We start from the raw sequence: 21,878 nt of genomic DNA, 5'->3' as shown, positions 1-21,878 counted from the left end.
ATACAAAATGATTAATGCATATGACTGAAACAGTTTGCATACGAGGCAAACAGTTTGGAGGGATTTCAAGAACATTTTCAACTCCTATAGCAGATATTCACTCTCCAGAAGCTTTGTATTAGAAAGACCCAGAAAACCACTGGCTGGCACCACATGGGCTGTGATGGAACCAGTCCCAAGGATGGTGCTGAGCACCTGATCTAAAGCCCTCAGAGCAAACCTGTGGGGCTGGTTGCTGCCCCTGCAAACTGGCTGACAGCTTAGGGCAATTTCCCTGCATGCCTGGTGTTGTCTGGAGTAAATAAAGCTCTGAAACTATAGGGTGGCTGCGGGGAAGACTTACTGAAGGCCAGTGAGAAGCCTTTACTGAACAGAGCTGGAAGGGGGAAATGGCTACATGCCATTGGGATCAAGCAGTCAGCTCTGCTTAAACAGGCTTCTTGCACTCCACAGAAAAAAGAAATAACTGTCAAGGGAACATCTATCTTTCTTCTCTTCAGTATTACCTACTCTGGAAAAAAAGATGGGTTCAAATACTTTTCTTCACATGATGCCTTTTTCTGTTTGGAAGAGAGGAATGGAAGTGTCTTTTTGATGACACGAAAACCTAATGGAAACCTTGCAAAGCAGCATCAAGGCCCTGCTTCCTTGGCCAAAGCAGAAACTGGTCAAGCTCAAGTCTTGCCATTTGGGATGAATTATCTCACCAGCAGACACCCCAGTTTTAGCTGGCACAAGAAGAGGACTCACAGCACAAATGGGAGCAATTTGGCAGCTGGCATGCAGATTACCAGCAAAAACAAGTGAGGCAAGGTCAGTTCACACACAGTTATCTGTGGATGCAGTCAGTGATACTGCAGAGTTCGTGGCAACTTCCCCCAGTCAGTAAGGGTCATCCTCAATCTACAGAGGCCCTGTACAGGAGTGTGGGAGAACTGGGACTGGAAGTTTGGTCTCCTACCCCTCAAGCAGGCAGCCTCTGCTGAGAAACACTGCTTTGCTTGTGCCCCTGGCTGCAGCCAACCTCCAACCTGGGGCAGGGAGGGAGAATGACACAGAAAATGGCCAGAAAATGGTGCTTATTTGCTCTCTCTTCAGGTGGCTAGTTCCTGTGATTTTCACAGGAAGGAGGCAGTGTGGCAGAGATTTCTTGTTTTCCTCTGGAGTAGGGATACAGGGTGCAGGGTTTCAGGTGATAGGGAATGAGCAGCCAGGGGTCCTCTAGTGCTTTGCTGGAGTGGATCCCCAGTCATGAGACAAAAAAAAAAAAAAAAAAAAAAAAGAGCCACCCAAAGCACTGAGTGGAGTTTACATCCTGCTCAGCTAGTACCCCAAGTGCAACAGGTAAACTCTGCAGGGAGAACAACTCCCAGCTGGGCAAGAAAGGAATCAGACCAGAAGAGATTTCAGTAACCTCCAGGGCACTGGACCAGTGTTTTTCCCACTGCTCACCAACCCTGTCGGAGCTTGCTGCCACCAGCCAGCCAGGAGCCAAGTCCAATTTGTGCCTCGTGCAGAGCCATGGGTGACTCTGCTGCCGAGAGGGATGTCGTCAAAGAAGTTTGTACCAGCCACACAGTCTCTGCAATCTCAGTGTCTCCTCGTATTTAAACATTGAGGAAGGGGCTTTCCCCCTTCATTCTGCCATTCTCCAGTTCTTGTATTTTGTCTCCTGCCTCCACTTTTTGAATTCTCTTTTATTTTTCAGTCCATTTACCCCCTTTTTCAGCCCACTCTCAGAGCACTGAGTGTTTGTATATCCTTGTCCAAATTTCTTCTGTCCACGTTTCCTGTGTCCATACCACTCCCAAGGATGATAGGAAACTCTGCTCCAGGCTGGCTGCTTGGTGAACAAGGAGCATCATCACAGCGGCACCTGCTTGGTAGGGTTTCAGCACGGGGACCACATTGGCGGACACCTCCTCCACCAAGGAGGGACCATGGAGGTTTCAGGGGAGGGGTTTTGCTGGATGACACCTATCCCCTGCACCTGTGGCAAGGGAGGAGTCAGAGGGGAAAGCCTGTCCACAGCAGCAGGAGCAGCAGGATCCCCAGCACGAGAGCCAGCTTTTGTCCCCTGCCCAACTCGGGGGCACAGCACTGGTATTGTCCCAGGACTGCCTGGGAAAATGGGAGGGGTTCCCTGTGAAATCTTCCCATACACTAAAACAGCGTCAGAGCTGGGGAGCAAGGAGGGGACTATACAGACATTTGAAAAAATACACATACACACCCCCCAGCCAAACAATACCCACAGTGTGCTGAGGGAAAGGGAGACCCATGAATTGGGAGTTTGATAAGGATTTTCTCCCGCGCGCGCCTGCTCTCTCAACGGCCCCTTCAGTTTTCCCAACAACCCCCCCTCCTTCCCTTTCTGGCTTTCTTGTTTGGGCCTTAAACAGTGCACAGTCTTTGTTCAGGATACAGGTGAATGACAATCATGTGATTAACACACACTCGAACACACACACGCACGCACATAAAAAGCTTTTTAAGAGCGTCCAGCTTGCTCCAGACCCAAAGACAGGAGAGGAAGCCCGGGCTAGGAGGAGCTGAGGCGGCGGCAGTGGCCAGATGGGGACAGCCATTGGGATGGACGAGCAGGCACCACCTCCTCTTTGCAAAATCCCCTTCATGTTGAGGTGGGCACGTGAGACAATGAGGGGCAGGTGGTTGGGGTGGGAGAGGGGGGGCAGGGTCTGGGATTTGGGTGTGGGAGGGGGTCTTGCCCCTGCTGCCTTCTTGCCCATGCCAGGCAGGTTGGTGTGGATTTGCTGTGGCTGTATTCCCCCCGTGATGCTGTGGCAAGGACAGGGAATGGCCATATACCAGCATCATGTTAGGGAGAGAAACTAGATTTTTCACACCAAAGTGAAACCCTTGACCTGCCCTATCTCCAAAGCTGGATTTGCATCTTTGTCAATATGAAGCTTGCTGCTGCTGCCTGACATGACTGGAGGGCATGGCTTGGTGAGGAAGAGGAGGGGAAAAGGGGGTCTGTCTCCTTGCCCATGAGGGAGAAGGAGGGAGGCAGAGGACCAGGCAGTCTGGACAGTCATGAGAGCACTGGAAGTCCCGCTGTCCCAGTCAGAAATAGTATACCTAACATCCTCAGTGAGGACTGCATTTCCCCTTCGGTGTGAAGATCCCACTGGGCCCTATCACACCTCATTATCATGGCCATGGGATAGCTGAGAAGCTCTTTACTCAGTCCTGGGGGCAAGTGGAAGCTAGTGGCCAGGTGACCATTTGACCCCCCACAGAGGAAGTCATGAGAAAATTGGAAAAACTAGAAAGGTTTCAAAGCATTGCCCTTTTTATTTGATGATTGCGTGAGTGTGATGCTCTGAGATAAAGCAGGGAGGAGCAAAGGGAAAGACCACTATAATGTCTGGAAAATCTGTGAGTCTGCAGATGGTCTGTCTTGTGAGACATCATGGGACATGACTGATAACAGCCTGAGAGAGATTCGGACCGGGTCGTACCCTTTGCTGGAGCACCCAAGCCCAGCCCCGTCTCCACCACTTCCTGGTGCCCTTCTCTCCACATTCCTCTCCCATCCAATGTCATGACCGCTCTCCCAGGCTCCTAGAGTGTGGGTCATTTTCAAGGCTTGCCCATGAACAAGAGAAGCAGAGGGTCCCTGCAGGCCATGTTTATATCACCCTCCTCAATTCTGTATCTGCCACAATCTCCAAAGAACCCTTTGATTTGTCTTGTGCCACAGGCAGCCTCCAAATGGAGAGCTGGGCACAGAAATCACTTCTGGGCTCTGATCTTCACCACCCCTCACTGTTCTTGGCTGAAGCTTCAGCTGTGTGTCCTAGACCCTTCCAGGTGCTCTGAGCTTCCAGTTGTGGGCATTGATGAACTGGTTGTTTGCAATGCAGCCTGAGGAGAAAGGAAGTGGTGTGGGTCGGTCAGGAAATGCAAAGAGCTGCCTGCAACCCTACCTGGCTTTGGCAGCACCACACAGCATCCATGTGGCTGGTTACAGGACATCTGTAGGGACTGTACAGGAAGTTTTGCTATGGGATATCAGGAGAAACACAAGGCAGGCAGTGCCTGGAGTTGTTTACTGGTGGACTGGGCTGTTTGACAACCCAGTGTCCTGTGCAGGCAGCTAAAGAAATGTCACAGTGGCTGTCCTCCTCCAGGATTATTATTCTGCATGGGCAACAAAGCCTGGGTGGTGCTGGTTGGTGCATAACCCTGCACTGCCATCACCTCAGGAGGGGGTGGGAATCCTCAGGAACTGGGTCTGGGATGTGGTTGCAGAGTCCTGCCTGGCTCCAGAGCAGGAGTAAAACCTGTTCTCTCTCCAAGGGATGGTGTGGGATGCCACAGGTGCAGGATACCCACAATGTTGCTGCCACTGTATGGCCTTGAGGTGGCCGAGCAGACTTTGCCCAGCTGCATTTTTTTGTTCTAAAGCAGTGGATTATAGTGCCAGCTGCTCCAGAGAGGAGGTATAGGGAAAACCTTGTGGAAAGTAGGGAGGAAAATCTTCTCTGAACATTGCAAAGACCCCAGGCAGCTCCTGGCCTGTCATCTTGGCCAGTCTAACGTTTCATGGGCATGGCAAAGACCTGTGATGGCTAAACAGGACAATTTTCCTGCATTACTCAGGTCTGGGAAGATCAAAGAGGAATGGGGCAAGCATGTCTGTCTGCTACCTGCTTTGATAGATGGCACAGAGCCTGCCTGGCTGTTAACCCCTGCATCTCCCGCTGGAGAGGACAGGTGTACTTCCAACAGGCTAACCCCAAAAAGCACGCACTGAAGGGGTACAGCTGGGGGAGAAAGACCAGGCTGCCTGTTCTTAGATGGAGTCTGGCATATCCAGTGTTATGTAATGGAGGGAGCTGGATGCTCTCAGTCTGCACACCAGATGAGAGATGCCTAGAGGGGAAAGGAAGGGAATTGTACAAGATTGGGCAGAACAACCAGAAAAGGGGATCCTCCCAATGGGATCTGTGTCTGTAGCAGTGCTGAGTGACCCCAGTGGGCTTATTCTGTGGTGGTCAAGGTGGCTCCAGGGTGATCTTCACCTCTGTTAGTGCCCTGGATGCAGGGAGGCTCCTGGGGAGCCGGGGGAAGGGTTAAGTCAGGAAGGCTTCAGCCTGCTGCCTTGGCCCCTGTAATTCCTCCAGAGAGTAGGACTGGGAGAACAAGGAGCCCTTTCTGTTCACAGGAATTAATAGCAAAGAGTCATCTGGGGTGTCATTCAAGCCCTGATCAGCTCCCAGAGGAATGTGAGGGAGAGTGAGTGAGGGAGCACGGCCTCAAGGCACCAGAGCTAGGGCAGGAGCAGTTTGGCTGGTAACCAGAGTTACCAGCCAGCATTTGGGCAGTGGGACCGTCTTCCTCTTCACCCCAGCCTCCATGTCCCCTCTGCCCTGTGCAGGGGCTCACCCTGACACCCATATTCATATTTGAAGGGCTCCCAAGCTTGTCCCTTGTTACCCATCCCTTCATTCTGGGGAGGGGTGGGCTATTCTAGCCCACCAACACAGCCTCCCCTCTGCTGAGCCTGGAGGGATGGGCTAGGCAACCAGGGGCCAGCACAGCCCCACTGCTCTCACAGTGGATGTGAACTCCAGCAGGCATCTCCTTTCCAGGTCTGTCTCACCACCCCCATCCTGTGATAGCAACGTTGTTGTGCTCCCAAGCAAGCTTGCTCATGAAGAGGGTCTCCAGGGAACCCTCAAGCACAGCTGGGGATATGGGGCTGTACCTCAGGGTTCAAAGTTCAGTGCTGAAGCCTTTGCCGCTGCAATGGCTCACTCAAACTCACCTGGTCACTGCAATTTCAGCAGAAAAAGATCAGTCTAAGGATTTGTTATGCTGCTGTTTCATGGTGTTGCTTCATGGCTACAAAGGAAGGCTTAAAAATATTACATGGTGACACTGCAGCTTTGCCTGTAATGACAACCAGTTCTGGTGAGCTAAGGAGAGATTTTGGGCACATCTCTGTTTTCCTGAGAAGGAGACCTTGGAGTGATACATCCTCTTCCATGACCCCCTTCCTCCTCTCTGCCCAGCTGCATCATGGGCAGTCCATGTGACAGTAGCACAGGGTGACTTAAGGCTCTGGTGATGCAAAGTGGTCAGCTCTACCATATGAAGCATAGACCCTTCAGGTGAGCTCTCAGTGTGTGCATGGCCAGAGCATGGCCAGCAGCCTGAGCTCACCAGCCTGGCAGCAAGAGTAGGTCAGGCAGACAGTGACCTGAGTGCCGTGCAAACAGAGCTGTGCTGGAGTCATGAGTTGCTTTTGCTGGCCAAAACATATCTCATCAAAGCCTCCCCTCCTCCCCCCAGCACCAGGTCAGTGTAAAATCAGGCCTGAGCACCAGCCTGTGTCTCAGCATTCTCTGGGAGATGCATGGTGCCACTGGGATGGACTCTGTCCATGCCCCGCTCCCTGTGCCACCACCACTGCCACAATGAGTGCGCCTTGTCATAGACGGGTTAATAAATGATGCAAGAAAGGAGCCCTTTAATGCACAGTGACCTTTGGCCTTTCATAAATCACAGTGTTGGGCTGCAAGTATACGGGGGGCACGAGGCATTGGGGGAGAGGATGGGAGGGGGTCCATGCAGCTGCGCCACGGAGTTGACATTGTTCCCACCATCACTAAAGTGCAACAAATCCCTCTATTGTGTTCCTGGTTTATCTGGTTCCTCTTGTTTATTAGCAGAGGTTGTTTGGCACTGGCTCCAGCCCTGGGCGGGTGGAAAGAGTGTTGGCACGCACCAGAGAAGGGGAGGGAGGGAGTGGGGGGGATTGGGACTGGAGGACGAGAGCAGTTCATCAATGGCTGTATTGTCCCATCTTTTTTGTTGCTCCTGTAATGATATGTTCGAAAAAAGGGGATTAAAAAAAAAAAAAAAAGGCGGGGGTGGTGGGGGGGAGATGAGAGAGGGAGAGAAAGACAAACTGCACAGAAAGACTCGATAAGAATGGCCGGTCTGGGCCCACAGCGGATGCTGTTGCAGCTGGGGAGGATGGGTCGGGACAGAGCCGCGACGGGGCTGCTCTGTGCCTTTATGCTGCTTATTCAGGTCGGGAGTCGTGAGCCCCAGTGGCTCAGGCTGGACCCACCCGTGCCAACTCTATTCATGGCCAGCTGGGACCACGTGTGCACGGCAGGGAGGACGGGGCAGCAGGAGTGAGGAGTTGGGGAGGAAGGCTAATCCTCACGTCCCTCAAGACTGAACCTGTCTTTGTACAGAAGAGATAGTTGGGGGGGGGGTACACCATCTTCTCAAAACACTGTCAGTGTCCTTCATCCTGCTTGGTTATTGTCCCCTAACATACCTATCATAAGAAGTAGTAGGCCCACTTCACAAATTAGCAGGGGTTTTCTTGCACCCAGACTTTGCTTGTGCTTGCATTTTTTCCCTGGAGCTGCCTATAAGCATATGCCCATGAAGAGTTCCACTGGTTTTCATGGAGATCAGTGGGACAGTGCTCCCAGGGATTGATGGAAAATGATAACTTTTCGGGTTTACTTTGCTTAAAGGTAATTTCCAGCAGAGTAAAACTGCCATAGGCACAGGGGCTTTGCTTATCATTGCTCTGCCTGTTGCTACCAATGGAGCTGAAGGGATGCAAACATCCCTAAGAAGAGCACATCCCTCCATAAAGAGCCCCACTGAGATCAAAGTCAAATTTATTGATAGAAGAGTGAAATTCTATCTGGAATGCATAAGGGCATTTTTAAAGTTCATTTCAAGCCACTACTGGCTGGTTTTATCCCAACCACACGTCTATTTCTGTGCCAGAGACTCCACCACTTCAGAGGTGTCAGGTAGGGCCATGTTGATCTGAACATGCATAGGAGTTCTAGGGTGATTTTAAATTTTCGTTTCAAATGGCATAACTCAGAGATTGAAACATTTTTCTGAACTTTAAATATCAAGTTTAATTTCATTGTTTTGAGGTCTTGTGACAGATCTCTTTCAGCCTGGGTCAAGTTTTAAATGCAAAATGCTGGCTTGAAACAAAATGTCAGAAATTCACTTTGAAAATGTCCATTCACAGCATTTTGGCATTTAGAAAAGAATAATTCAGGAAGATTGCCTTGAAAAGAAATGTTTTGATATTTTAAAAATCCGTCTCCCACACTTGCTTTCCACTTGCTTGTTGATTTATGTCTGAATTTGCAAGTTCATTCTCTTGAAGTCCCATTTCTTAGCAAATTATTTACCAATAAAAGCTTCCCTGGTACCAGTCATTCCCATTCAATGATGCCACATCCTTGCCATAATGAGAGGTCTCAGGGTCTCCACAAAGTGGTGGAGGGTGCTTGGATTCCTGGTTTCCTGGAGTCCCACCTTGGCACAGGGATCGCAGAACTCATGGCAGGCCTGCCTTCGGTCTGTGTCACCCACTCCCTGAAGGTCAGGCATGAAGCCCAGCACTGGCACTGCTGTAGCTTTGTGGTCTTAAAAATTAAGGTTAAGTTCATGGAACATGGTCACAGAAGCTGGTGTGGTGGCAGCTCAGGATGTTTCTAGAGGGACATATGAGGAGTGGCAGGGATGTGAAGGGAACAGGACAGATCCCCCTCATCACAGGGATATATGTCAGTGCACGCAGAAGAAACTCTTTCACCTGAGTGGAAAATGAAGCGTCAAAGCCAAGAAGGATTGCTGACTTGGTTAAAGTTAACATTTTTCATCTTCCCTTCTCCCATGCGAACATAAAATGAGAGAGTGAATTGGCCATAAAGAAATGTGTAAGGTAGTGATGACAGGATTATACTACCTGCCAGCAGCTTCCCAACATTTCATTTAAGGAGTTGTTCAGTTCCCCACCTCCTCCTCTGCTCATCACACCTCTTCAAGTCTGGTGAGCTATAGAAAATTCTCAAACTGGATTTTGGCTTCCCTCAGTCAGATCCTGCTCTGTATCCAGCAGTTACTTCCATACCCGGTGTTAACTAAAGCATCTTCATTAAACCTCTGAAAACAAAAAGTGAATAGGCAAGATTCAAAGCATGAATAGGCAATTGTCCAAGCTGCTGAACGAGAGGGAATAGGCAGAAACTGATGCACAGGAAGCTCCACCTGAATATGAGGAAGCATTTCTTTACTATGCAGATGAACTGGCTGCTAAGGGAGCTTGTGGAGTTTCCCTCACATTCCACAATTGTCTGGACACAATCCTGTGCCATGGGCTCTGGGATGACCCTGCTTGAGCAGGGAGGTTGGTCCACCATAACCCACTTGGTCCCTTCCAACCTGACCCATTCTGTGATTCTGTGAATAATTCTCAGCAGCAGTCAACCTCACTTCTTGGTCAGATGAATCATCCAGGTCCACTTGTTCTTCCTGTCCTCCAGTCCAGTGAGAGGGAACTTTATAGGATTTCTGGATTACAAACTCAAAGAGTTACAGGTTTTTCCTTAAAAACATTTGGTCACATGATGAGTATAACAGCAACCTGCACACAGAGTATAGATTTCCTGGACCAACTTGAACTGATGGCAACATCAATCCTGCTCCTGAGCTGGACAGTCATGGAACTGTATGGAAAACAAATCCCATGGGACATTCCCATATCTCTCTGTTTTCTCACAGGCAGTCTAAGCTTGGCTTTACCTAAGGCTACCATCCAGTCTCACCAGCCCTCTCAGCAGGTGGCACTGGTGACTTTGAAGAAGTTAGTATCTGCCCAAAATAGGCCATGACACGTGGCAGAAAGGACAGAGCACTGGGACCTGGATTTATGCAGGCAAGTGCACCTCTGAGTGTCCTCAAAGCCTAGCCTGAGCTGCCTCCTCTGCAGGCAGCGTCTTGATCACTGCAGATGTCCCCAGGAGCATTCAGTCATTGGGGGTGAGGACAAGTCAGGTTAGCTCAAGGCTGCTTGCAGCAGGGACCACTTCGCTTTCCATGTCAGCAGGTAATGGAAAATAAAATAACTACATGCAAGTGAAGAGGATGTCTCATCCCAGACCATGTGGGAGACACTCTCTCGGTTCTGAGGTCTCAGCTGTGCTCAGGGTAGGCCTGACTGCTTTCAGTGGCATCCCTTGGGGCAGGGACAAGACTGTGGCACTCACCATAAACTTCACAGTCCAAGCTGTTGTCAAGAATCTTATCACTAGGTTTTGCTTCCCAGAGTCCAGGGAAGTTCAAGGAATCACTTTTCTGCCAGGAATGGTCTGGGAGTTTTTAAATGGGTGTCAGCATCAAGCTGGAAATTCTTAACAAGCCCAGATCAATTTCCTAATCAAGAGGCACATTTGGGATGTTTTAAACCTAAGTGCCACCTCTTGGGGAGAGCACAGGCCCTGCTCCTCAAAGACAGTGGAACCCTGTGCCATTTGCTCAGGAGCAGGAGAGGAGTCACAGCCCCCAGCACGGGTGACACGGTGACTAGAGGAGCATGGCACTGATGGCACAGATGGCACAGCTGAACCTGCGGGGTGGCAGGACTCCCCGGCACCGCCGGCTGCACCAATGCCTGCTCCCACACTGTCCCCAGCCCAGCTGGCTGTGTCCCCTCTTCTCCCTGCCCCCAGGAGACACTGTGGTCCCCTGACCACCAACGTGGCCCCTCTGTCAGGAGTCGCCTGGCTCACTGGTCAGCTCTGTTTGAATGGTGGCATGAGAATTTCTCCCTCAATCGCCTTGCCCCCCACCCCCCCAGCCATCAATATCCTCCTTCCCTGCCTCCCTCCTCCTTCCCCGCCGCCTCCCCCTTCTCTCCCTGGAACTTCCCTGCAGCTGCAGAGCTGGCCAGACAATCGGGTGTTTTAGAGAAATACATTTTTGGGCTAATTTGCCATGCATAAGTGTTTCTCTTACCCTTTAAAGGCAGGGAACAAAGAGCACATTCTCTGGGAGCTCTGCCCTGTTGTGAGCAGCCCTGCAGCTGTACAGCACTGTGCTACCCTCCTCTCTCCTGCTCCACTCCCTGCTAGCTGTGTAAGGAGATGCGACTCTGCTTCTCTCCGGGACCACAACATCTCCTACACATTTCTTTCTGCTTTGTTGGTTTTTTTAAAGCAGAGACAGAACAAGTGCAGAGGGAAAGGGTTTGGCAGCACTGTGACCCAGACTGACTTGCCAGATCCTCCAGGTAAAATCCTTAGTGTTGAGACATCACTTATTTGGAAACAGTCTTAATGTTCCTTTATTTGGGGTTTAATCCTGTGTCAAGTATTTTATTCTCTTGATACATAACACTGTGGCAATGTCTTACATACACTATATTAGACTGGATGAAATTTAGTTCTATTAAGGAAATTTAGTCAAAATATAAATCCAGGAAGAGGTTTTCAGATCCTGTTTTCTCACTTCAAACACTGGCAGCCATCCCTGCCCATCCCTGGAACTGTTTATGGTCAGGTTAAGTGGGCTTTGAGCAGTGTGGTCTAGCGGGTGGCATCCCAGCCCATGGCAGGGGGCTGGAACTAGATGATCTTTAATGTCTCTTCCAGACCACATCATTCTATGAGTCCATGATTCTATGAGTCCTGGCTAGGGAATCTCTCAGACAGGATGATTTTCCTTTCTAGGGCTATGAGTGAAGAACACATTTGGCCTGATGGATCAAGCTGGGAAGAAGGTACAAATGTTCTGCTATGAATCACTCATGGGTTGTGGAGAAGGAGATAGCCTAGAGCAACCGGACACTGAGGAACTAAAGATTTTTGTCAGCTTTTTGGGAATCCCATTTCAGCATTTGCTGAATAATCTTTTTCCTATCTCTGGAAAGTAGGTCCAGCAAACAGCTTGCCACATAGGATGACAGGTTCTGGTATAAGAGAAACAGAACTTTTAAACCAGGCATAGTGAAATGACACCAGTTCAGCAACATGGTATGGAGGCAAACTCTTTCCATCAAGCCCACTCCCATCTACTGTAAATATTAACTCAGTCCAAACCAGTCCCATTTTCAGATCCAAATTCAACACAGACTAAGGCAGCTAACAGGGAGAGAGAGAGGAGAGAGGAGAGAGGAGAGGAGAGGAGAGGAGAGGAGAGGAGAGGAGAGGAGAGGAGAGGAGAGGAGAGGAGAGGAGAGGAGAGGAGAGGAGAGGAGAGGAGAGGAGAGGAGAGGAGAGGAGAGGAGAGGAGAGGAGAGGAGAGGAGAGGAGAGGAGAGGAGAGGAGAGGAGAGGAGAGGAGAGGAGAGGAGAGGAGAGAAGAGAAGAGAAGAGAAGAGAAGAGAAGAGAAGAGAAGAGAAGAGAAGAGAAGAGAAGAGAAGAGAAGAGAAGAGAAGAGAAGAGAAGAGAAGAGAAGAGAAGAGAAGAGAAGAGAAGAGAAGAGAAGAGAAGAGAAGAGAAGAGAAGAGAAGAGAAGAGAAGAGAAGAGAAGAGAAGAGAAGAGGCTGAGAGTGCAGCCAGCAGAGGTGCACTGGGAGGAATGCATAATGCAAGAAAAGATAAAGGTCTTATGAACTGTGAACTCAGATCCTGAGCTTCTAAGCTAGGAGAAGCCAGCTTAGAGGAAATGATAACTAGAGAAATGTATGGTAGAAGAAGGTGTAATCATCAACAGCACCCAAGTACTAGGACAATGGGATATGTTGAGCCTCACCTGGCACAACCCAATAAATCCCTCAGTTCCTTCCTGACTGAGTTCTTTGCACACAGCGAGGTTGGTTGGCATATGCACCTAAGACCTCAGTTACAATAGAAGGCTGTAAGTAGAGCCAAGGCTCAAAGACCTGCAGTAATTGACAATGTAGTAACATTTTTTGTTCACAGAACATCACCTGCTCTTAGCTTACCTGATGTCTCAATGTTCTGAAACTCCTGCTTTGCTGTGCTACTGTGAATGAGTTGCATGAGACAGCAGTGGAGAACTTCAAGCTTTTTTTAGTTTACAAACTCTCTTTTATGACACTACAAGTGACTCCAGTAAGTGCCCATCAGGTATTAAAATGGTACTGCCAAGAAAAAGACAATTTCTGCCAGACTCTCCTGCAATATGAAAATCCCATTGAGCAATGGATTTAATCATATTTAACATCCCCTCTGGGAAAATGTCCTTCAATCCCTTTAGGAGACTGAATTTGCAAATTTCCCTGGCAGGCTTGTAGGGGACATCACACAGCACAGGTGGTCTGAGTAGCACAGGTAGGTTGAAAGCCAACACTGTGTGCCAACACAAATACCCCAAAGCCCTGGATGAGGTTGGTGGGAGCAGAATCCAACTCCAGCTTTTGAGGTTACCCTCTTAGTAAGACAGAGAAAGAGAGAGAGAAAGGAAGAGAAGGTTAGGGAGTGGGGGAGGGCTGGGAGCCTGCAGACTTCTGTTGCCACATGATTTTCTTGGTTTTCAAACTGCTTCTCTAACAGACATGCACGAGTCCCATGTGATGGCTTACTTACGAAAGCAGTTGTAAGGCTGTTTGCATCTCACATTCGCTCAGCAGCCCACCTGACCACTCCAGGGGCACCCACTGCATCCTCCCCATCTGCACTGTCAGGCCAGGGGGATGAGTGACCCATGGCGGCAGGATGCTGCTCCTGAGTTGGTGAAGCAGAGAGGAGAAACATCTTTCCACTGCTCTTTGCACCCCTTTGCCTGGCATGGTGTTAGGAGGCTCCAGGGGCAGGGTGCTGGCCCTCCTGCACTCCTCTGAGGAGAAGCTTTCTTTGAGATCTGTCTGTCTCACTCCTTTAGAGCACCCAGAAGCAAGCTCACAGTCAAACTGACACAGCATATGCCGATATCCCACATTTTTATCTTAAAAGAGGTGCAGATTCTCTTTCCTTGAGTGGACCTTTTTCTGGTACCATCAGCCCAGAGTCTTTCACCCAAAGATCCACTCAATTAAAGAGGAAAATTCCTTATAAATAATGCGGAGGAGGCTAATGAAGACGGTTCACAATTAATTAAAGATTGTTGTTTCTTTAGAAATGGATGATTTGGCATACTTTCAATCTGCTTATAAAGAGAACCCCTAACTCCAGTAAAATTGTTCTTCTCAGTCAAAAAAAGGATCAAGACATGAGCAAGAGAGGTGCAATGTGTGAGGAGACAGTTTTTGAAGACCAGCAATTGAACCTGAATTCACAGAGGCTGTGATGAGACAAGATTATGCTGCAGTAAGCCGTACATTTTAGGGGTGGCGTTTTCCTTACTCCATAGCATCCCCAGGAAAAACATCAATAGAAAAGTCATGACCTCATATGCTGCAAAAACCCCTCTGGTGATCTCTTCCAAAACAAAAGCTCCAATGAAGAAAGGATATCTGACATTTTAAAACTTCAGTATGGCCAAACCACCAACATTATCCCTAGCTCCTCTTCCTGGACAACCAATCGTTGTTTTAAATTGCCCAAGAGCCAAGACCACTATCTCGCTACACAGATTACATCTCCTGTGGCCATGCCTCTTTTCCTTCACGCTCAGGAAATCGCCTCCATGAAGGGTTAATTCAACCAGGGCCTTTTACTCCAAGTTGTTTTCCAAGTAGCTGAGAGAATAGGTCTCTTGTTACAAACATGGCTTCTGGGCATTTGGTGATGCTTTCCCTTTTCTCTCTCTCAGTACCACAAAAGAATCTTTTGTTCTCGTCTCTCTGTCTCATTACTCTCCCCCACCCTGCTCTCGCCTCTTCCCTCCATTGGCTGCCAAGTGACTAAGGAATGGCAAAAAATGACCATAGCTTGGTCATGGCAAATATTTCTTCACCTATTATCTGATAGAGACCTTAAGCATCTATGTGAAGGCCCCTCTGCTTCCACTAGGCTTCTCTTAGAGATGGGGAAGAATGAGTCAGACACAACAGGGCAGGATATAAGTTGAATCAGCCCAACATGCTAATGGAAATATCTTGTGAATTGAGTCGCATTGCCTGTTTCAGGAAAATCAAATTATAGGGACCCAGAACTGGCCGGAGTCAAGTAGAAGCTATGATAGGTCTAAACTTTTATGGGGACTCAGCATTTATTAAAAAACACTCCCATGTGGAGGCACAGAAAAAGTCTCTTCCCCCACATTTACTGATTCAGTTAGTTGCAAGCTGGAGCTGACACTTTCTGTTGGATAGGTTGTAGCATTGCATAGTTTCCCTGCACTGTTGCTGCAAATCTTCTTGTGCATGATCTCTCACCACAAAAAAGCTGTGGCAAATCCCCATGAACATCACATCTTCCCACACCCCATTGAAATTATACTTCAGGCATTCCCACAGGCATCCTTCCAGCTATAGTCTCCTTGCACACACTGCTTCACTGAGTCACCTTACACATACACAGATATGTAAAAGATCACATGATGCCAAAGTCATTGCAACTTCTACAGTGACCCTTCTGCAACAGAAACATTTCCTTAGCCAAATTCCCACTTCTCTTCCTTTCATAGCATTTGGGTATATACTTCACTGATACTGTGTTCTGTAACAAAATAAAATTCTTCAGTCTCACCTGATGCAAATCCTTCTGCCTTTCTGCTCACCTTCTTCTCTACTGACCCTCTTCACTCCTCTGACCACCCTTTGTCCTGAGTTGATCTCAGTCCATTTCATGCTTTAGATGAACATGGCATATACTGCCTGCATCCATCTGCCAAGCTCTCTACACTCTTCTCCCATTTACTGCCTTAACTATTTTGGAAGGTCCTTGAAACAATCCTAAATTTCAGCCTTAATCACGTCATGCACACACACATACAAAGCTGTGGATATAAGGCGTTATGCAGAGCATTTTTACTCCTGTGGAGAAGGGGAATGGACTACAGATAAAAGGGCCATTATATTCCCATATTAGAAGGACTTCTTGTCTGGTGGATTTTAACCAAGCTGGTTAAAACATCATGAAAACGCTGCATTGACCAACTCTTTATATTCGTATGGCTCTGCCCACAACAAGGATTTTTGCTTAGTCAACCATAATGTTTCGAAGCAGCATGCAGGGCAGCTTTCACTGGAAAGCCTCAAACTCATCCAATATGCAACAACAAAGGAATATATAATAGTCCTTTTTCCTGCCTCCTGGCTTGATAGCATCTAAATGAATCCCAACAAAGACACAGAGATTCTTCCTGCAACCTCAGCTGTGCTCCACCACTCCCTCAGTACCTCTATCGTAGAAGGTCCCCGCCTGGACACTGATCATCTCCATCACAAAAGACAACCAAAGCACCCTGAGATGAAGAATTTTGCCCTTGTCAAGAAAACAAGTCCCTGGAAGATCCAGAAACTCATTAATTCAAATGTTGTTCATCTAACATTGCAACTTTAAACCTTCCCACCAAACAGTGCCCCTGATGAAGCAATGCATTGCTGGATACTCTTGGAATTCTCCACTAAACAATGGTGAAACTTTAATGAAAAGTCTGTGCTTCTCCCTGCTTCAATTCTCCTTCACATGGTGGGATACCACACTCCTGATGTGAAGACTACTGTAATTGAAGGCATTAAACTGTCTAGAGAGCCCCTTCAGGGTCATCTCTGCACCCTGTGGAGACCAAGAGGTCAGCTGTTGGAGTCCCTTTGGAAAGAAGACGCTACCACCATCTCTTTCACAAATGGGAAGCCCAAGGATGGATTATGGATTCTTACTTAGATAATTTTGGATTAATCAAGAAAAGAGAGAAGGGATAGCTGGATGTCTAAATAAAGCCAATGAGATCACATGTTCCGCCTTTTTATCTGCTTTTCTCTTTCTGCTTTTGGACAACAAAGCTTCCTTTGATACAGAAGAAGAGGGGGGTAGGGACAGTGGGGAGAGGGGGTGCCAGAGTCACCCCAATGGCCCCCGGTCATTTATCCACGCTCCTTAATGTGATGTTCCCACTGACAGGGACAGAAAAAAACAGTGATCTCATGATTCCAGAAATGATTCACGCAAACAACCCTGGGAGATCAGGGGTGAAGGGGACAGGAAAGAGGGATAAAGGCTGAGTGAGGAAAAGCAAGAATGGGACAGGAAAGGGTAGGAGTGATAGGGAAAGTGAACATGGGAAGCAGGACCTTGGGGGACAACTGTGAATGGAAGTAGAAACTGAAGGTCAGACTCCAAAAGAGGATGTGTAATAGGGATTGTAGAGAAAAGGAGAAGAAAGAGGAGTCTTGAGACCAAGGGTAACAGAACTGGTGGAAGAAGACTGTGTGTGAGGTGTGACACTGTGTGGTAGGACTTGAGAGCAGGATCAGGGATATGAGTTGACTGAGTTGTCTGTATGTGGGAGAAGGGAGACTGGGCTCAGAGACAGAATGGTGGGATGAGGAACAAGGGCTTGACATGAGGGTGAGAAGGAAAGGAGGCAGAATTACCTATGGGATTAAGAGCAGAAGAGTTAAGACTTGCTGAAACTTGCTTTGTCTGCATATTGCTATACAAGACCAGGTCACCAAATCTGCCAAGAGAATAAAACTGGTCTCTCTGAGTCCCAGGTCCAAAAGATGCCAGACAGATTTATTACTTGAGGCATCCAGCCATATCCAAATGAGACAGTGGTTAAACAGTGGGGCTGAAAACGGGCAGCCTGGTTTGCACTTTCATTGGGCTGATCTTGCTGAAGGAGAACTTCACTCCTGCACAGAGGAGCAATATCTTTGTATTACACCTCACCTGCCAGCAGACATTTCATCCTGCCTTCTTCCTTTCCTTCCTTCATGTACTTTCATTAGTCCTTCCTTTCTCCCCTCCCTCCATCCTACCTTGCCACCTTGCAACACGAAGACAAGAGACTGTCATAGTCTGCAGGAGACATCCCCTCTCCCGCAGGGGACCTGCCACCCCAGCAGCAACTTGTCCCTAATCAGAGAAGCAGCCACAGCACAGCAGGAGACTTTTTAGCCCACAGGACTCCTGATGGAGCTGGGACAAATAGTGGGATAAAAGACTGGGGAAACAACTAAAAGAAAAAGTGTCTCTCACAACAAGCTGCCATCTCCATGTCTCACAGCTCTCCCCAACACTGGCCTGTCCCAGGGGCTCATCACATTTCTCCCCTCCTCTGTCTGCTCCATGGCAGCTAATCAGTGACCCACTGACAGTCTCTGTCTATCACTCGTCTCTGCACGCAATGGGGTAATTAAACCCTGACCCTGGGCTCCTTTTATCCATTTCCTCTGCACAGTCACTCCCCAAAATGACAGAGGGGAGGGTGGCTGTGAAGGCTACTGCCCCAGTCTCCAGCTCTAATGAAGATGTGAAGCACAGGAAGGACTTGTGAAAAGAAAAATGCTGAGGGGGCAGCTAAAGAGGTATTGAGTCTTACAAGGCTTCCTGCATGATTGTGCTGAGCTCTGCTGACCTACCTCCACCAGGCAAGGCTTTGTAAACCTTCAATTCTTAATAACCATGCCCACAGGTTGTCCAGCATCCTTCACCTGCTCAAGCATACCTACTCCTCTGCATGTCTTCAGGGCAGTGCCAGGTGTGGTGTCCAGCACCGATGTAGCAAAAAAAAAAAAAAAAAAAGCTTTCCAGAAGTCTCCATATATCCAGCCCTGGGTTTGCATACTCATGAGATCAATGCAAAGTTCCTGCCCTCCTTGGTGTGAACCCATTGCCTCCACTTGAACTAAGCCCGATGCCTCAGGCCTGACACAGGACTTTCTTCATTAAACACCTGTAGAAGGGCAGAGGGAGGTCTCAGTGATGGGGTGAATCCCATGGAGCACAGTGGATGGACACAGGAGCTGGCTGGGACAAGATGATGTTGCTCTGCACAGAAGGACAATGGAGGATACACCCAGTGACAGACAGGAGTCACAAAATGCCAGAAAGTCCTTTTTTTTTTTACTTTCTTTCTCTTTCTGCTTTCTGGACTGTGTCATAAATTTTTCTGCAAATTTATGACACAGATTGATAAACAGCCAGAAATGCTCCTGAGCAATCCAGACTCTGCTTCCTCCTCCTTACCCTGAGTGGGGAAGCTGCCTCCCTCCCACGCATGAGCAAGAAGGGCTGGGGCCACCCGGGGAAGGGCATGACGGGTAAAGCAGTGCCCCCAAACAATTAAGCACTGTCCCAGGCACTGCTCACCCTTGTCCTGGGAACAAAAGAGTCACACACAAGAGACCTGACTGTGAAGCCTCCATCCGCTTTCATCACTGACCCCCAGGGCAGTCAGGGCACAAGGTCAGCCCACTTAAACTCCAAACTGGCCAGAAATAGAGCTGGGAAGTGGGCAAGGGTGGCCAACTGCAGGGGTCCCCAACCATTTGAGGGGTTTTTTGACTGAGCCATTTCATTTCATCAAAGACACATTTTTTTTCTGGAAGCAAAATGGAGAGCAGTGGGTGTGAAAGGAGAAAGGGGGAGGCAGGGTGTTCACCATGAATTATGACCACTCTCAACAACAGTCTTTTACATTGCAGAGGTGAGGAGAGGATGGGGTAATTGGGCATGTTAGACCCATGCATAATGAGGGCAAGTATCTGCTATTTCCCACCCCTCACTCTGCTACTGCTCATGAGATGTGGTCCCCCACATACCCTGTCACTATTCCACTCTGGAGTTCAGCATCCCAAGGGCCCATCCCAATGTCTACAAGCTTTGATAGCACCTTGCCAGACCAGTAGTGCCCCTGGAGTGGAAAGGCTGAAAGTTGCCTTACAAATAAAAAAAGTATCAGCCAAGCCAGAGCTCATGCTTTCCACCTGCAGGGTCTTAGAAAATCCATTAGGCTTTAAGTTGCCTTTAAGGTTTTTCAGGTTGCAAGTATTGATTTTGCAAGTAGTGCTTTCATAGAGGTAACAGTTCCACCAGATGTCCCTGAGACCTAGCTCCTTGTCTGAGATCAGAAATCTGTGGGGACAAAGTCCAGGGGCACTGAAACATGTTTGGTGCACATGAAAATACAATGCCATCTGCCACGGAGCATTGTTCATTTCCCCTAACTTCCCTCTGGATAAACTTCAGAGTATCCTAAATGCAAGAAATCTTGGAGGAAGGACAATGAAAACACCCAGGGAAAGCAGTCCCCTATTCCACCCCAACTGGGCCATGTCCTATCTGTCCCATATAGAGGCTGCTGCAAGTTTAGCAGAAGTGGAGTAGGGAGAGGGCAGGCTGAGCAGTGATGGGCAGAGAATACAATCCCTACACTTACTAAAAGTTCCCCCAAAAACAGACAACATGGCTCAAGGGACAGCAATCAAGGAAGATGTTAGTCCAGAGTTAGTAGTGTTGACACTGAAAACAGTAGCAGAAGACCAGCCAGAAACATGAGATTCAGCACAGCCCCAGTACACAGAAATACATCTGCGTGCCAAGAAGCTAACCAGTCATGCAATGTGTGATCTGCTAGCAGACTCCTTATTACACGTGATGAAAGACAAGCAGAAGGGAGTTTTGATTCTCAGAGTAAAACTTTTCACGGATTGTGTACTTGGAGATAGAAAAATCTCTGTATGTGCAAACTAAGCCCTCTTGATTGAAGCCATATTAGTAGACTGTAAGCAGTGAGCCAAATTTTCAAGAGAAAGCTGCATTTTAAAATTTTGATACAATTAATCAGACCTATTCTTGAAAATTAATAGCTTCCTGGGATTCTTTTAAATGCTGGCTAACCTTACTTTTTTGATTTTAGGCAACCATTTTCATCAGCAATTCATTACTTTTCCCCTTGGGAGGAGGCAATCAGCTGGATTTCTACTATTGAGACAGACATGGCTTTAGGGCACATGAAGATTCATTCTCCATCTCACATAGAGAGAATCCAATCGATCTCAGACACTTTGGGGCAGCTGTGCAGGGTCAGTCAGCACACGTGTACAAAGACTGATGCTTCAGGGATATACTGAAGGACATGCATAATGCACACACTTCACTGGAGCAGCACAAAACAAGGCTCATCAGACCTACAGGTTTTGGCCTTGTCAGTGTCAGCAGGTCTTGATTTTCACCTCGGGCGAGTTCTGCTTATTGCTTTCGTTTTGAATGGCAGGAGCTACCAGCAAAGGAAACATTCACTGCTTGTTCATCTCCCTTGCAGTTCTAGTAGCATAAGTGGGCACCAGGAGAAATGAGGTCCTGCAACTTCTTTTAACCAGTCTGATACCTAGCACAAGGCTCTGAGCAATCCCCTTGGGGGCAAGCAAATGACTCGCGTTATGTAGGTGTTCTCCTATGTATGTGAAAAACCTCTTTTTTCCCTTTTGCAGTAAAATAGAAGAAATAGCTCACTTTAGCAAACCCTGAATCCAGGCCCCTCCTGCAGCAGCAGTTCCGGGCAGTGACCACACGATGGCGCTCCACCCTTAGAAATGGAGCCCAGCCGGTGGCTGGGGGCGACCCTGCAGAGCCCCCGGGTGACAGAGCGGGGACAGCGCGGGACACACAGCCCGACCCTGCAGAACCCCAGGGGACAGTGCGGGACATGCGGCCCCCGCCGCACGGAGCAGTCCTGCCAGTGTGGGACGGACAGCGAGCTCGAGTTCTGCCCGTGTGACATTTGCTTAGCCAACTCTCTGCATTAGCTGTCAGCTTTGGGGAGGGTTCGGCGGGCTGACTTCCTTGCTTGTGTTGCAGGGTCTCTCTCAGGACCGCAGCATCGCAGAATCTGCCCAGATAAATTGTCACTGTCTCTAGAGATAGGTACACCACCACCTATCTGGGCCGATATCCAGCCTCATCGTGATTTTTATTCCTTTTTTTTGCACTATAATTCCATCCTGCAACCCCTTCCTCTTGTCTTTAGCTGTGCAAAAACCCTCAGCAGAGTCTGGGTTCTTTCCTCTCTTCTCTTTTCTCCTCTTCTCTTCTCTTCTCTTCTCTTCTCTTCTCTTCTCTTCTCTTCTCTTCTCTTCTCTTCTCTTCTCTTCTCTTCTCTTCTCTTCTCTTCTCTTCTCTTCTCTTTTCTCTTCTTCTCTTCTCGTCTCCTCTCTTCTCTCTCCTCTCCTCTCCTCTCCTCTCCTCTCCTCTCCTCTCCTCTCCTCTCCTCTCCTC

The sequence above is a fragment of the Catharus ustulatus genome, chromosome 4 (assembly GCF_009819885.2).
Source record: "Catharus ustulatus isolate bCatUst1 chromosome 4, bCatUst1.pri.v2, whole genome shotgun sequence".
NCBI classification, from domain to species: Eukaryota; Metazoa; Chordata; class Aves; order Passeriformes; family Turdidae; genus Catharus; species Catharus ustulatus.
The sequence above is the reverse complement of the archived record's forward strand: the minus strand, read 5'-3'. Positions refer to the sequence as shown.